Raw genomic sequence first — 16,537 nt, forward strand, 5'->3', positions numbered from 1 at the left:
TGCCATTGAGAACCATAACAGTTTGACCGGCCCGCAAAGGGTTAAATTAATTGGCAGAGAAAGGAGAGAAAAAAGAAGTCTGCTGAAAAATTTTTTTTTTTTTTTTCCTTCAGTTCTGAGTGTGCTTTCAATTGAATCACTTGCAAGTCTGCCTATATTGCAGCCTTCCTCTCTCTCTCTCCTTCTAATCCTGGAATGGCTCTGTGTTCACCTGTTTAAAATGGATATTCAGAGTTTAGCTGCAGGTTTGAATAATCTCACCACGAAAGTTCAAAATTTACAAGATTTTGTTGTTCATGTTCCTATATCTGAACCTAGAATTCCTTTGCCTGAATTTTTCTCGGGGAATAGATCTTGCTTTCAAAATTTCAAAAATAATTGCAAGTTGTTTTTGTCCCTGAAATCTCGCTCTGCTGGAGATCCTGCTCAGCAGGTCAGGATTGTGATTTCCTTGCTCCGGGGCGACCCTCAAGATTGGGCTTTTGCATTGGCTCCAGGGGATCCTGCGTTGCTCAATGTGGATGCGTTTTTTCTGGCCTTGGGGTTGCTTTATGAGGAACCTCATTTAGAGCTTCAGGCGGAAAAAGCCTTGATGTCCCTATCTCAGGGGCAAGATGAAGTTGAAATATACTGCCAAAAATTCCGTAAATGGTCTGTGCTTACTCAGTGGAATGAGTGCGCCCTGGCGGCGAATTTCAGAGAGGGTCTCTCTGATGCCGTTAAGGATGTTATGGTGGGGTTCCCTGTGCCTGCGGGTCTGAATGAGTCCATGACAATGGCTATCCAGATCGATAGACGTCTGCGGGAGCGCAAACCTGTGCACCATTTGGCGGTGTCTACTGAGAAGACGCCAGAGAATATGCAATGTGATAGAATTCTGTCCAGAAGCGAACGGCAGAATTTTAGACGAAAAAATGGGTTGTGCTTTTATTGTGGTGATTCAACTCATGTTATATCAGCATGCTCTAAGCGTACTAAGAAGCTTGATAAGTCAGTTTCAATTGGCACTTTTCAGTCTAAGTTTATTCTATCTGTGACCCTGATTTGTTCTTTATCATCTATTACCGCGGATGCCTATGTCGACTCTGGCGCCGCTTTGAGTCTTATGGATTGGTCCTTTGCCAAACGCTGTGGGTATGATTTAGAGCCTCTTGAAACTCCTATACCTCTGAAGGGGATTGACTCCACCCCATTGGCTAGTAATAAACCACAATACTGGACACAAGTAACTATGCGAATTAATCCGGATCATCAGGAGATTATTCGCTTTCTTGTGCTGTATAATCTACATGATGTGTTGGTGCTTGGATTGCCATGGCTGCAATCTCATAACCCAGTCCTCGACTGGAACGCTATGTCTGTGTTAAGCTGGGGATGTAAGGGGATGCATGGGGACGTACCTTTCGTTTCCATTTCGTCATCTATTCCCTCTGAGATTCCTGAATTCTTGTCTGACTATCGTGACGTTTTTGAAGAACCTAAGCTTGGTTCATTACCTCCGCACCGGGAGTGCGATTGTGCCATAGATTTGATTCCGGGTAGTAAATACCCTAAGGGTCGTTTATTTAATCTGTCTGTGCCTGAACATGCTGCTATGCGAGAATATATAAAGGAGTCCTTGGAAAAGGGACATATTCGTCCTTCGTCATCTCCCTTAGGAGCCGGTTTTTTCTTTGTGTCTAAGAAAGATGGCTCTTTGAGGCCGTGTATTGATTATCGGCTTTTGAATAAAATCACGGTTAAATATCAATATCCGTTGCCACTGCTGACTGATTTGTTTGCTCGCATAAAGGGGGCCAAGTGGTTCTCTAAGATAGATCTCCGTGGGGCGTATAATTTGGTGCGAATTAAGCAGGGGGATGAGTGGAAAACCGCATTTAATACGCCCGAGGGCCACTTTGAGTATTTGGTGATGCCTTTTGGCCTTTCAAATGCCCCTTCAGTCTTTCAGTCCTTTATGCATGACATTTTCCGTGATTATTTGGATAAATTTATGATCGTGTATCTGGATGATATTCTGATTTTTTCGGATGACTGGGACTCTCATGTCCAGCAGGTCAGGAGGGTTTTTCAGGTTTTGCGGTCTAATTCCTTGTGTGTGAAGGGTTCTAAGTGCGTTTTTGGGGTTCAAAAGATTTCCTTCTTGGGATACATTTTTTCCCCCTCTTCCATCGAGATGGATCCTGTCAAGGTTCGGGCTATTTGTGATTGGACGCAACCCTCTTCTCTTAAGAGTCTTCAGAAATTTTTGGGCTTTGCTAACTTTTATCGTCGATTTATTGCTGGTTTTTCTGATGTTGTTAAACCATTGACTGATTTGACTAAGAAGGGTGCTGATGTTGCTGATTGGTCCCCTGCTGCTGTGGAGGCCTTTCGGGAGCTTAAGCGCCGCTTTTCTTCCACCCCTGTGTTGCGTCAGCCTGATGTTGCTCTTCCTTTTCAGGTTGAGGTCGACGCTTCTGAAATCGGAGCTGGGGCGGTTTTGTCGCAAAGAAGTTCCGACTGCTCCGTGATGAAACCTTGTGCTTTTTTTTCTCGTAAATTTTCGCCCGCCGAGCGGAATTATGATATTGGGAATCGGGAGCTTTTGGCCATGAAGTGGGCTTTTGAGGAGTGGCGTCATTGGCTTGAGGGGGCTAGACATCAGGTGGTGGTATTGACCGACCACAAAAATTTAATTTATCTTGAGTCCGCCAGACGCCTGAATCCTAGACAGGCGCGCTGGTCGTTGTTTTTCTCTCGGTTTAATTTTGTGGTGTCATACCTACCGGGTTCTAAGAATGTTAAGGCTGATGCCCTTTCTAGGAGTTTTGAGCCTGACTCCCCTGGTAATTCTGAACCTACAGGTATCCTTAAGGATGGAGTGATATTGTCTGCCGTTTCTCCAGACCTGCGGCGGGCCTTGCAGGATTTTCAGGCGGATAAACCTGATCGTTGCCCACCTGGTAGACTGTTTGTTCCTGATGATTGGACCAGTAAAGTCATTTCTGAGGTTCATTCTTCTGCGTTGGCAGGTCATCCTGGAATCTTTGGTACCAGGGATTTGGTGGCAAGGTCCTTCTGGTGGCCTTCCCTGTCACGAGATGTACGAGGCTTTGTGCAGTCTTGTGACGTTTGTGCTCGGGCCAAGCCTTGTTGTTCTCGGGCTAGTGGATTGTTGTTGCCCTTGCCTATCCCGAAGAGGCCTTGGACGCACATCTCGATGGATTTTATTTCGGATCTTCCTGTTTCTCAGAAGATGTCTGTCATCTGGGTGGTGTGTGACCGTTTCTCTAAGATGGTCCATTTGGTTCCCCTGCCTAAGTTGCCTTCTTCTTCCGAGTTGGTTCCTCTGTTTTTTCAAAATGTGGTTCGTTTGCATGGTATTCCGGAGAATATCGTTTCTGACAGAGGAACCCAATTCGTGTCTAGATTTTGGCGGGCATTCTGTGCTAGGATGGGCATAGATTTGTCTTTCTCGTCTGCTTTCCATCCTCAGACTAATGGCCAGACCGAGCGGACGAATCAGACTTTGGAGACATATTTGAGGTGTTTTGTGTCTGCAGATCAGGATGATTGGGTTGCTTTTTTGCCTTTAGCGGAGTTTGCCCTCAATAATCGGGCCAGCTCTGCCACCTTGGTGTCTCCTTTTTTCTGTAATTCGGGGTTTCATCCTCGATTTTCCTCCGGTCAGGTGGAATCTTCGGATTGTCCTGGAGTGGATGCTGTGGTGGAGAGGTTGCATCAGATTTGGGGGCAGGTGGTGGACAATTTGAGGTTGTCCCAGGAGAAGACTCAGCTTTTTGCCAACCGCCGGCGTCGGGTTGGTCCTCGGCTTTGTGTCGGGGACTTGGTGTGGTTGTCTTCTCGTTTTGTCCCTATGAGGGTTTCTTCTCCTAAGTTTAAGCCTCGGTTCATCGGCCCGTACAAGATATTGGAGATTCTTAACCCTGTGTCCTTCCGTTTGGACCTCCCTGCATCTTTTTCTATTCATAATGTTTTTCATCGGTCATTGTTGCGCAGGTATGAGGTACCGGTTGTGCCTTCCGTTGAGCCTCCTGCTCCGGTGTTGGTTGAGGGCGAGTTGGAGTACATTGTGGAAAAAATCTTGGACTCCCGTGTTTCCAGACGGAAACTCCAGTATCTGGTCAAATGGAAGGGATACGGTCAGGAGGATAATTCTTGGGTGACTGCCTCTGATGTTCATGCCTCCGATCTGGTCCGTGCCTTTCATAGGGCTCATCCTGATCGCCCTGGTGGTTCTGGTGAGGGTTCGGTGCCCCCTCCTTGAGGGGGGGGTACTGTTGTGAAATTGGATTTTGGGCTCCCCCGGTGGCCACTGGTGGAATTGAACTTGTGTGCATCATCCCCTCTGTTCACCTGTTCCCATCAGGATGTGGGAGTCGCTATTTAACCTTGCTCCTCTGTCACTTCCATGCCGGTCAACATTGTAATCAGAAGCCTTTCTGTGCATGTTCCTGCTACCAGACAACTTCCAGCTAAGTCGGACTTTTGTCCTTGTTTGTTTTTTGCATTTTGTTCCAGTTCACAGCTGCAGTTTCGTTTCTGTGTCTGGAAAGCTCTTGTGATCTGAAATTGCCACTCTGATGTTATGAGTTAATACTAGAGTCTTAAAGTAATTTCAGGATGGTGTATTGATAGGGTTTTCAGCTGACCATGAAAGTACCCTTTCTGTCTTCCTGCTATCTAGTAAGCGGACCTCGATTTTGCTAAACCTATTTTCATACTTCGTTTGTCATTTTCATCTTAAATCACCGCCAATATATGTGGGGGCCTCTGTCTGCCTTTCGGGGAAATTTCTCTAGAGGTGAGCCAGGACTATATTTTCCTCTGCCAGGATTAGTTAGTCCTCCGGCCGGCGCTGGGCGTCTAGGGATAAAACGCAGGCTACGCTACCCGGCTACTGTTAGTTGTGCGGCAGGTTTAGTTCATGGTCAGTTTAAGTTTCCATCCTTCCAAGAGCTAGTTCCTATGTATGCTGGGCTATGTTCTCTTGCCATTGAGAACCATAACAGGAGGCATCATCTGCAAGGAGCTGCACAACAGATCTTAGTGCTAACTGACCATCGCAATTGAGAGTTCCTTAGATCCGCTAGATGTCTTTCTCCTCGTCAGGCTCGTTGGAACTTATTTTTAAATCAATTTAACTTTGTTATCTCGTACCGTCCAGGTAATGGGAAGGCTGATGCTTTATCCTGAATCCATGCTGCGGATTCCGTACCTGGAGCCCCGTCCAAGACCATTCTATCTGATGCCAATTTAATCGGAGTTATCCACGATCAGGACTTGTGGAAGGAGTGCAGGGAGGCCTATCACGGTGATGTATTTTTGGCCAACCCACTTGTGAATATTAATCTTCTCTTTAAGGGTGACATGTGGTTCAGAGATCGACGTATCTACGTCCCTGAGGTAGTCCGTCTGCAGATCCTCAAGTTGGTACATGACTCCAAGTTGGCTGGTCACAGGGGGGTGCAGAAGACACAAGAGTTCCTGAGCCGATTCTTCTGGTGGCCAACTTGCCTGAAGGATACCAAGGACTATGTTCTCTCTTGCGAGGTATGTGCTCGTTACAAGACTCCTCATGTGGCACCTACGGGTCTTCTACAACCATTACCTGTTCCGTCCCGCCCTTGGGGGTCTATATCAATGGACTTTATTGTGGAGCTGCTTACATCGGGGGCATGAATACAATCATGGTGGTAGTTGATCGCCTCACTAAAGCTGCTCATTTTGTTCCGTGCACCGGCCTCACCTCAGATAAAGATACAGTGAACTTGATTTTACAGAATGTCTTTCGGTTGCATGGGGTTCCGGATGAGATCATCTCTGACCGTGGAGTGCAGTTCACTTCAAGATTCTGGAAGGGGTTTTGCTCTGCACTCAATATTAATGTCTGCCTCTCTTCCGCTTACCATCCCCAGACAAATGGTCAGACTGAGCGTACCAACCAGACGCTGGAACAATATCTAAGATGCTATGTCAGCCATCTCCAGGATGATTGGTTGGAGTTGCTGCCGTTAGCCGAATTTTCATATAACAATTCTCAGAGCGCCTCCACTAAATTTACACCTTTCTTTGCCAATCTGGGTTATCATCCGTGTATCTTACCTAGGTCTCCGGTTCCGGCAGTGGAGGAAAGGCTGACTGCGATGAGGCAAAATCTGGAGGTTCTGAAGGAATCCCTGACCACAGCTTAAGAACGTTATAAGAGATCGGCTGATAGATTCCGTAAACCTGCACCCATGTTCAAGGTAGGAGATTCCGTGTGGTTAGCAACTAAGAATCTGAAGTTAAACGTTCCTTCACAAAAACTTGGACAGAAATTCATTGGCCCTTTCAAGATCAACGGTATTGTGAGCTCTGTGGCCTGCCGGCTGAAGCTGCCTAGGACTATGAAGGTACACCCAGTTTTTAATGTATCTTTACTAAAGTCTGTATCTCCTAATACCTTCCAGGGACGTGTTGTGCCACCTCCGCAGCCTGTGGTGATTGATGGGCAAGAACAATTTGTGGTGGAGGAAATTGTTGATTCCAGGATTCGCAGGAATCGGCTCCAATATCTGATAAGATGGCAGGGATATATCCCTGAGGAAGACTCTTGGGAACCTGTGGAAAACATCAATGCCCAACAGAAGATTTCTTGTTTTCATCAGAGATTCCCTGAGAAACCAGGTCCAGGATCGTCCTGAGGCCGCTTCTAAGGAGGGGCGTTATCCTGCTACTCTGCTCTGAGTTCCTGCTGCATACACCAGTTCCAGTAATCCTCCTTTATCTGCTGCTCGTGTTTGCTTCCATCTGCATTTGCTTGGACATGTAAGCTGTTGCTGCTCTGCAAGAACCTGAGACTATTACTCAGACCTCCCTGGTTGAGCTAAGATATTATTTGAACTGCCTTATAAGCATATCTATCTGTGTTTTGGACTAAGCAAGGACTTATTCGTGTCAAGTATCCTCAAGAATAATTGTGCTTCATAGATTTTCTGCGTGATTGCATTTTCCTCTGAAGTTTCCTATAGACTGCTGAGCTGCATTTGATATTTGCACCAAATGTTTTGGACTTGAGTTTCTCTCTGCACCTGTTTGAATCACCGTGTGATAATATAGACTTTACCACTTATAAAACTGTGTCCTGTAGTTGTCTTGTTCCACGCAAAGTGTCCCGAGTTATCCCCTATAATTATTACAGGATCTCTGCTTCCAACTGTGAGGATACCATAGAAATTATAATACCCTTAGGAAGAATGGACGATGGAGGTTCTGGTGGAGAGACTGAATCAAGGCTGTGTGATAAAGTGTCAGTCTTCCCTTTGTTGGACCTCAACTGTTCGTAAGAATCAGCGTAGGGTATTTATTATATTAGTTATAAATTTCCATGATGCAAGTAGACCCCAACTAAAGATTCTGTAATAATATATAAAATATACGGTAACTTTTACTCATTAATTTAATATAGATTACATGCAAATTAAAACCCTCAGGACTATTAATAATTCATTGTAGTATCTCATATAGTGTGGCTGCGGACCAACACTTTATTGCTTGTCAAGAACCAGCTACAAACAATTGCTTTTAAAGTAAGTAACCAGCTGCCTCCCAACATGTTTCACCATCCTGACGGTTATTACCTTGAATCTACTAAATCCCTGTATATGAAGTCCCTTGTATACCAATAGACAACTCCCTTGTAATTGGAATTAATCCTACAGTGTAACTCAGGACATAGTAGCAAATCTGAATAGTGACTAATGCAGACATTGTGGCTTTAATTCACACATATGCTATATTAAATTAATGAGTAAAAGTTATATTTTCTATATTATTACAGAATCTTTAGTTAGGGTCTATTTGCCTCATGGCAATTTGTATATAAGCCCTCACTTTCTTGGATTCCTGCCTGTATGTGATAGGAAATATGAATCTAGAAAAAAATAAGGACCCTCTGGGCAATCTTGGGGGTACCGTTTATCTGATTCAATACAAGCTAAATTTTTATGATCCTTCACAACTGTGACTTGATGAATTGCTCCCTCCAAAAAATCTCTCCATTCTTCACAAGCTAATTTAATAGTGAGCAACTTGTGATTCCCAACATTATAACTTCTCTCAGCAAATGAACATTTTTTAGAGAAAAATGCACATGGCCACAACTTGGTCAGAGTTTTGGCACCTTGAGACAATACAGCCCCTACCCCGATATTTGAAGAATCCACATCCACAATGAACAGTTCCTGGAGATCTGGTTGGTTTAAAATTGTAGTGAACATAAAACACTTTTTCAATTTATTTAACCCCTTTCTGACCTCGGACGGGATAGTACGTCCGAGGTCAGAAGCCCCGCTTTGATGAGGGCTCCGGCGGTGAGCCCGCATCAAAGCCGGGACATGACAGCTGTTTTGAACAGCTGACATGTGCCCGTAATAGGCGTGGGCAGAATTGCGATCTGCCCGCGCCTATTAACTAGTTAAATGCTGCTGTCAAACGCAGACAGCGGCATTTAACTACCGCTTTCGGCAGGGCGGCCGGAAATGATCGCATCGCCGACCCCCATCACATGATCGGAGGTCGGCGATGCTTCAGAATAGTAACCATAGAGGTCCTTGAGACCTCTATGGTTACTGATCCCGGCAGCTGTGAGCGCCACCCTGTGGTTGGCGCTCGAAGCACACCTGCAATTCTGCTATATAGCAGCGAACATCAGATCGCTGCTATGTAGCAGAGGCGATCGTGTTGTGCCAGCTTCTAGCCTCCTATGGAGGCTATAGAAGCATGGCAAAAGTAAAAAAAAAAAAAAGTAAAAAAAAAAGGTGAAAAAAATAAAAAAAATATAAAAGTTTAAATCACCCCCCTTTCGCCCCAATCAAAATAAATCAATAAAAAAAATAAAATCTACACATATTTGGTATCGCCGTGTTCAGAATCGCCCGATCTATCAATAAAAAAAGCATTAACCTGATCGCTAAACGGCGTAGCGGAAAAAAAATTAGAAACGCCAGAATTAAGTTTTTTTGGTCGCCGCGACATTACATTAAAATGCAATAACGGGCGATCAAAAGAACGTATCTGCACCGAAATGGTATAATTAAAAACGCCAGCTCGGAACGCAAAAAAGCCCTCAACCGACCCCAGATCATGAAAAATGGAGACGCTACGAGTATCGGAAAATGGCGCATTTTTTTTTTTTTTTTTAAAGCAAAGTTTGGAATTTTTTTTCACCACTTAGATAAAAAATAACCTAGTCATGTTAGGTGTCTATGAACTCGTACTGACCTGGAGAATCATAATGGCAGGTCAGTTTTAGCATTTAGTGAACCTAGCAAAAAAGCCAAACAAAAAACAAGTGTGGGACTGCACTTTTTTTGCAATTTCACTGCACTTGGAATTTTTTTCCCGTTTTCTAGTACACGACATGGTAAAACCAATGATGTCGTTCAAAAGTACAACTCGTCCCGCAAAAAATAAGCCCTCACATGGCCAAATTGACGGAAAAATAAAAAAGTTATGGCTCTGGGAAGGAGCGAAAAACGAACACGGAAAAATGGAAAATCCCAAGGTCATGAAGGGGTTAAGGCCTCAACAGCATCCAGCCACCAAACCCTAAGATCCACCCCCTTACGTTTGAGATCAGTAAGAGGTTTAACGATCTGAGAAAAAACCCTAATACATGTTCTGTATTAATTGACAAATCCTAGAAAATGTTGCAATTCTTTAAGGTCACAGGGTTGAACCCAATCAATTATGGCCTGCACCTCTGCACATTCCCAGGATCCATTTTGAGCCCTTCTGCTGATACAATGAACCCTAGAAGCTATACTCTTTACACAGAAAAGGTACATTTCTCTACTTTAGCAAACAAATAATTTTCTCTAAGCTTTTGTAAAACAAAACTGACATGTTCATAGTGCGAATCCAGATCAGGAGACAAAATTAGAACATCATCAAGGTATACTACAATAAATCTTCCAACAAAATCAGAAAACATATTGTTCATAAAATTTTGAAAAACTGCTGGAACAGTGGTTAACCCAAAAGGCATGACAAGATTTTAAAATAGGCTCTCAGATGTTAAAAATACCGTTTTCCACTCATCGTCCATTTAGCTCCTGTAAGCTGATTATATAGGTCTGGGATAAATGGAAGTGGGTAAGTACCGTATTCATAACTGTAATTTTGCTTAACTCACAGAAATCGATGAAAGGATGGAGACCCCCATCTTTCTATCCAACAAAGTAAAATCCTGCAGCTACAGGCGAGGAAAGGAAGGGCAGATATGATCCTTCCATAAACTTTCATTTACATATTCTTTCATGGCAATACATTCAACTTGATAAATTATGCAGACAAGCTTTAGGTAATATGGCATTAGGGATAACAATAATAGCACAGTCATAAGGACGATGGGGAGAGAGATAATATCTCTGCCTCTTTTTCCGAGAACACATCTTCGAAGTCTATCAGGTAACCCAGCAGACTTCCCAGCCTAGTGGAGGAAATTTGCACAGAACTAAGACATCTATTATGACAATTGGAGCTCCACTTAACATTATCCTTCTGACATAAATGTATAAGATTGTGAATTTACAGCCATGGAAACCCCAATACCAACCAAACAGGTAAATTCTCCAAAACATAGCAGGCAATGGACTCCCTCTCTAAGTGTGAATTCCACCATTACTAGCTGGACAAGGTGCTGGAGTAATGTCTCTTCAATGGCAACAACTTGAATGAGTCCTTTCAATCTAACTATCCCTGATCCTAATCTCTGAACTAGTCCTGAATTGACAAAGGTGACTGCAGACCCACAGTCAATGAAAGCTAATGCTTATAATGACTGGTTTTGGAAAAAGAATTTCACGTTCAGCAGTACTTTTTCTGAGGAGTAAAACGGTACCTGCAAGGCTGAGTGACTTCCTCGACAATCACATAGGCTTAGGCGTTTCCCAACGGCCTGTTTGTTTGAGGGCATATCAAGCAATCCTTGAAATGACCAGTGCGACGACAGTAGAGGCATGGTCAAGGATCGAGCTGATGTCTCTTCTGAACGGTCGGAGAGCTGGCAGCTCCAACTTCCATCGATTCCGACTCAGGTGAGGGGACAGCTTTGGGGAAAATGAACGAAACAGCATCACTGATCTTACCTCTCCCGAATCCTGTTCTCCAACTGAATGACCTGAGTCTTAGCCTCACCTAAAGGAGCCAGAGCGTCCTTAAGTGTATTCGAAAGGCCTCAGGGAAATGGACACCCAAGAGCTTCATCATTCCACAGAACTTCAGTGGACCATTCCCGGAACTCAGTACTATAGTGCTTAGTGATGTAGCCCTCCTGTGTCAGGTTCATGATCTTTGGCTTTGCAACCTGAATTCTTTCAGGTTCATTGTAGATTAAGCCAAAGGCGTAAAAAAAGGTGTCAATAGATGAACATTCTGGGGCTTGTGGGGGCAAACAAAATGCCTAAGTGTGAGGAGCCCCTAACAGTAGGGACATAAGTATTCCCACCTACTGGGACTCATTCCCTGTAGACTGGGGTCGCAGGGTAAAAAATAACCTGCAGCTCTCCCTGTACACCGTAAACTGTTTTTTTTTACCCCCGAACGTTTGTCAGTGAGGGCCATTACTGGTTCTGGAGAAACCAACTACACATCAGAAGATACGCGCGTCAAAGCTACTGCCGTCAGTGAAAGGCTCTGGGAAGCACTAGAAAACTGACCCTGCGATGTTTCTAGTTTCTGATACTCCCTGGCCAGATCCTGAACGACCTAGGTCACATTCATCACCTGATCACACAATATGCGAATAGGATCCATACTGGTGGGGAAAAAAGTCAGGCAAGTTGTAATCTGACGCTAGTCACTAATCATGGATAAGCCGTGAGGTAGGGTAGTCAAGACTTCCTGGGTCAGATACCAAGAGAGCTCATTGTAAACTAAGGGGAACAACAGAGGCGTAGTCAGGTCACAATCCAAGGTCAGAATTCCAGGAAGGCAGCAGATCAAGACAAAGGGGTTAAGCAAATGGATGGTCAAAGGAAAATCAAAGGTCGGGCAACAAAAAGATCAGGATATAAGAACTCAGGCATAGAGCAAACACAGACAACTTGAGCTGAGCTACAACTGGCAGTAATTGGAGGCAGAGAGCCAACTAAATAGTCAGGTAATCACTCCGAACAGGAGACACAGTGGAAGAAATCCCTCATGCCCTTGCCCTGGTTGAGCAGGTGGACTGTCGCTTAAACACTGAAAGCTCAGCACACATCAGCCTTCATTTAACCAGATAAACTGTCACTCACTGCGTCCAGACACACCATTAGGAGGAGTCGTGACTAGTGATGAGCGAGTATACTCGTTGCTCGGGTTTTCCCGAGCATGCCCGAGTGGAGATTTAGCTTCCCTATCAACCAGTTTAGATCCCCAACCAGGCAACCCCCACATGTACTCAGGCTGGATAGCAGCCATAAATCATGCAGCTGTGTGGACAAAAACTAAATCTCCGAGCACTCACAAATACTTGGAGACCACCTGAGCATGCTCGGGAAAACTTGAGCAACGAGTATACTCGCTCATCACTAATCGTGACACTTCCTAATTACAAAGACTGAATTCTGTCATAAATGCAAAGGATACTTCAACAAAGTAACAGTTTGACAGCGTACATATTTATTCAACCACATTACTTTAGTTTTATGTTCTTTTTTCATCTTAAGTTTATTTTTCAATTGAATTGTACAGATATAGTAATAAATGACACTGAAGATGGAAAAAGTTGTGAAATAATTCTTCTTAGTGTGATTTTTTAGTTGACAAAACGAGTGGCATTTTAATAAGGGTGTGTTCACTTTTTATGTCCACCATACAGTATGTGGTATAGCCGCGTGATATTGGAAACCTGTTACCAAGGTTTCAAATATTAATCCAGAATCAGTAACTTGTAGAAGTCCACCAATAGGCTTACTGGGAAGAAATGTTATCTGGAAAAGAATCCCATATAAAATACAAGTCCAATATATAAATATGATTGTCATGGAAAGTGTAATACATTTACGAAAAAGCTGCCAAACATATTTGAATATCCGAACGAGAACATTTTTTCAAAGCTCTTTATCCCCTTAGCAACCGCCAATATGCATTAAAACGGCAGTCATTTAGGCTAAGTGCACACGTTGCGGAATTGCTGCGGAAATCTCCGTGGCAATTCCGCAAATCCTGCCACGGGTATATTGCATGCGGAATTGGCATGCCTATTCCCGCTAAACACTAGCGTTTTGCAAGCATAATTAGCTTGCAGAATGCTAGCGTTTTCCAAGCGATCTGTAGCATCACTTGGAAAACTGATTGACAGGTTGGTCACACTTGTCAACTTTTTACTATTGATGCTGCCTATGCACGCGGCGGCTTCCGTTCCCAGGGATGCTGTGTGTGAAGGACCTGGGATGACGTCACGGTCATGTGACCGCGACGTCATCCCAGGTCCTTCGCACACAGCATCCCTGGGAACGGAAGCCGCCACGTGCACCGCTGAGAGGCGGGAGGACTCCGGGGGCCAGGTGAGTATATCACGATTTTTTATTTTAATTATTTTTTTTAACAATTATATGGTTCCCAGGGCCTGGAGGAGAGTTTCCTCTCCTCCACCCTGAGTACCATCCGCACATGATCCGCTTACTTCCCGCATGGTGGGCATAGCCCCATGCGGGAAGTAAGCAGATCAATGCATTCCTATGTGTGCAGAATCCCCACGATTCCGCAAATTAATGAACAAGCTGCATTTTTTTCTGGAATGCTTTACCGCTCAGGAAAAAAACGCAGCATGTGCATACAAAATGCGGATTGCATTCTTTTAATAGGATGCTTAATGTGAGCGTTTTTTTCGCTGCTTTATCGCGTTTTTATAGGGAAAAAACGCAAAAAATCCGGAATGTGTGCACACAGCCTAAGGGACCCATTTCCGGATTGCTGTTTTAAAACGGTGATCAGGAGAAAGTGAGTAGTGCTGTGCCGCGGACGCAAATCCTGATAGCACAAATCCCACGGGTGACAGCTGTACATGACAGCTGACACGCTGCCGCATCGGACTCCGCCGGTTTTGGAACCGATTAACCCCTTAAACATTACTGTCAAGCACTTCCACGGTATCTAAGTGATTGAAAGGGGGTTAAAATACCCCATTTGACAAAATCAACCCCATGCGATCGTGATCAAGGGTGTCAAACGTTGCCATGGTACCCTGAGGTCATAGGATGACCCCAGGGAATGGTAGCATATTAGATCAACCTGACTCAGCGTCTAACAGGCTGAATCAGTGAGACACTGACAAGTCTCATGCACTGCTGTGCACGAGTACTTTAATGCATGAGGCCATAGATCAAAGTAAAAAATAAACTTGTTCCAAAGAGGAATTTTTTTCAAAAAAGTACATAAAATGTATAAAAAAAGTAAAAAAACACAAAAAAGCGCACACAAATCACGAAAAGCCATTTTCTCACTAAAAACACAGCACTGATGTACCTAAACAGTGGAACACCCCCAATTCTAACTCCAACCCTAATCCCAACACACCCCTAACCCTAACCCCAACCCCAACCCACCCCTAACTCTAATCCCAATGCTAACCATAACCCTAACCACAAACCTAACCCTAATACACCCCTAACCCTAATCCCAACCCTAACCGTAATCCCAACCGTAACCACAACCGTATCCCTATCCCAACACTATCTTTAGCCCAACCCTAACCCTAGCCCCAACCCTAACCATAGCCCAACCCTAACCCTAATTTAGCCCAACCATAACCCTAACTTTAGCCCAACCCTAACTTTAGCCCAACCCTAACTTTAGCCCAACCCTAACCCTAATGGAAAAATGGTAATAAAAACATTATTTTTTTATTTTGATCACTGTGATAGAGTCTACAGTATCACAGTGATCAAAATGAACCAATAGGAAAAATTTCCTATTGTTGCCGGGTGCTGCCCGGCAGATCTCGGCGGGTGCACTGCACATGCGCTCGCCATTTTCTCCTGAAAGAAAATTCCGGCAGCCTGGGGAACTTCATGGGGGGATACAGGGACTCCAGAGATACCAGGGGGGATGGGGACCCTATTTCTCTCTCCTCTGATGTGCGATCACATCAGAGGAGAGAGAAATTAAATTGAAAATCTGACTTTTTTTTGCGGTTGCCGTTACACCATTAATAACGGCGATCGCAACACTGGGGTTGGTAAAAACCGACTTGACTCTGGGGGGCGCTATACACTTATTTCTCAGCGCTGTTAAAAAGCGGTGCTGAGGCATAAGTACCCTTAACTGCTGCCGTTAAAAGGCGTATCGGCAATCGTTAAGGTGTTAAAACAAAAATTAAAAAAACATACAGATAATTGATATCGCTGCATCTGAAATGACCCGATCTAAAAAAGGTATGTTATTTATTTCTTACAGTGAAAACAAAAAAAATGCCGAAAATATCGCTTTTTCACCATACTGACACACAAACAATTGAATAAAAAGTTATCAAGTAGACAAATGTAAAAAAAATGGTATAAATTAAAACGCCAAACCATCTCACAAAAAAACAAGCCCTAATGGCTCATTCAGCAGAAAAAAAAAGTTGCAGCTCACAGAGTATGGCGATACAAAAACAAATACATTTTTGTAAAATATTGTTTTTATGTGTAAAGGTAGCAAATCATAGCAAATATATAAATCTGGTATTACTTTTATTGTACTGTCCCAAAGAATAAATCTTATCACTTTTACTGTACGGTGAACTGTGCAAAAAAATAGAAAATAAATGCAATAATTGAATTTCTGTTTTTTTTCTTTATAAAAAAAGCATTTTTACTCTGTGATAGCAGCAAAACATAAAAAAAAATATAAATCTGGTATCGGTGTAATTGCACCCATCTGAAGAATAAAGCCGCCTTATCACTTATACCACACTATTTACTGCGTAAAAATAAAAATAAGAACTATTCTTGTACTGCTGTCACTTGTTCATTGTGCCTCCCTAAAATCAGAACAAGGCTGAGCTCACATTTATCCTGCGCTCTCCACTGAGCATTTACATCAGGGTTTTCATGTAAATTAAAAATAAATGTGATTCAGGCGAAACATCTAAAGGAACCACACTCTTATGTGGCACATAGAGAACCTTTGTACTCCATCTGGTCTGTGTTCCAGCAGTGTCCCATAATTTTAGGCGTCTTTTTAGCACACAAGTGTGGTTGACGACAGTTCTGTGCATGCCTAAAAAGATAGATACCACCAGAACAGATGCCAAAGGGAGTCCAGAATGTCACCATCTGCCTCTTTATAGTGAACAGTTCTGTCAGGGATTTCGTCTGAATCACATTTTTGTTGGATTTACATGGAAACCCCCTACATAAGTTCTCAGTGTAGAACATAAAAATCTGATCTCATCCTAATAATGAAAGTGATCAAAACATGTTATGTACCCCAAAAAGTTACCAATAAAAACCCTAACTTATCCTGCACAAAACCAGCCTCCACTTAGGTCCCTGGAAATATTGGGGTTCCCACGTTACTG

The sequence above is a fragment of the Ranitomeya variabilis genome, chromosome 2 (genome assembly GCF_051348905.1).
Source record: "Ranitomeya variabilis isolate aRanVar5 chromosome 2, aRanVar5.hap1, whole genome shotgun sequence".
Classification (NCBI taxonomy): Eukaryota; Metazoa; Chordata; class Amphibia; order Anura; family Dendrobatidae; genus Ranitomeya; species Ranitomeya variabilis.